Genomic DNA, 1183 nt, shown 5'->3' with positions numbered 1-1183 from the left:
TGTTGGAAGAAGTGCAGCCAGAGTGCTCCTTAGAGGCCAGGATGCCAAACTTCGTCTCTCATACTATCATATTGTCGAGAGGGACCAGTCGCTGGAGAAGGATATCATGTTTGGTAGGCTGGAGAGTCAGAGAAAAAGAGGAAGACCCCCTGTGAGATGGATTGGCCAAGTGGCAGCATCAACGGACGCAAGCGTGGCAACAATAGTGAGGTTGGCCCAGGATCGGGCAGTGTTTTGTTCTGCTGTGCATAAGGTCGCTATAAGTCGGTACCGACTCCATGGCACCTAACAACAACAACAACAACAGAGGAATTGATGCATTTTATAGTATTGGAGAAGAATATTTAAGGTACCATGGACTGCCAGAAGAGCAAACAAATCTGTCTTGGAATAAGTACAACCATAATGCTTCTTGGAAGCCAAGATAGCCAGCCTTTGTCTCTCATACTTCAAACATATTATCAGGAAGGACCTGTTCCTGGAGGAGGGCGTCATGCTTGGTAAAAAGTAGGATTAGCAAAAAAGAAGGAGACTCCCAACAAGATGAATTGACACAGTGGCAGCAGCAATGGTGAGGATGACACGTGACCAGGTAGTGTTTCGTTCTGTTGTACACAGGATCACTTTGAGTCAGAACCGACTTGATGACACATATCATCAACAATGACTGTGTAGCAACATTTTTTAACTTACTCTTGCATTTCCATTTCACAGATAAGAAAACTTCAGCCCAAAGACGTTAGATAACTTTCCCAAGTTCATTCATACAGCCAGAGAGAGCCAGAATTCAGATCCAGAAGATCTGACTTCACTGTGTGCTCTGAACCCCAAAAATGGGTGCATCCAAGGCAAGTGAAAGGCCAAAGCAAAACATCTCAGACTCTCATGTCTTCCTATGCCATTTAACTCTCACTCTAAATTACCAATTTAGATCTTGCTGCCATTCAAATTTAACAGTTACACCTTTATGGTGTCAAAACAATTGGTCAGTAAATTATATCATTTAAAATGTTATTGTTCAACTTTATAGTTTTTCCAAATATAGAAAGAAAACCATTTAGGAATTGTGAAATCAGATGAGTGCAGTGTATCCAGGGGACACTGAGCTTCAGGAAAATGGAAAACTTGGGAACTGATAGTAGTGATGGTGGACGATATGATAGACAGTATTTATGTCACTGGA

The sequence above is a fragment of the Chrysochloris asiatica genome, unplaced genomic scaffold, assembly GCF_000296735.1.
Source record: "Chrysochloris asiatica unplaced genomic scaffold, ChrAsi1.0 scaffold00001, whole genome shotgun sequence".
NCBI classification, from domain to species: Eukaryota; Metazoa; Chordata; class Mammalia; order Afrosoricida; family Chrysochloridae; genus Chrysochloris; species Chrysochloris asiatica.
This window is presented reverse-complemented; position numbering follows the sequence as displayed.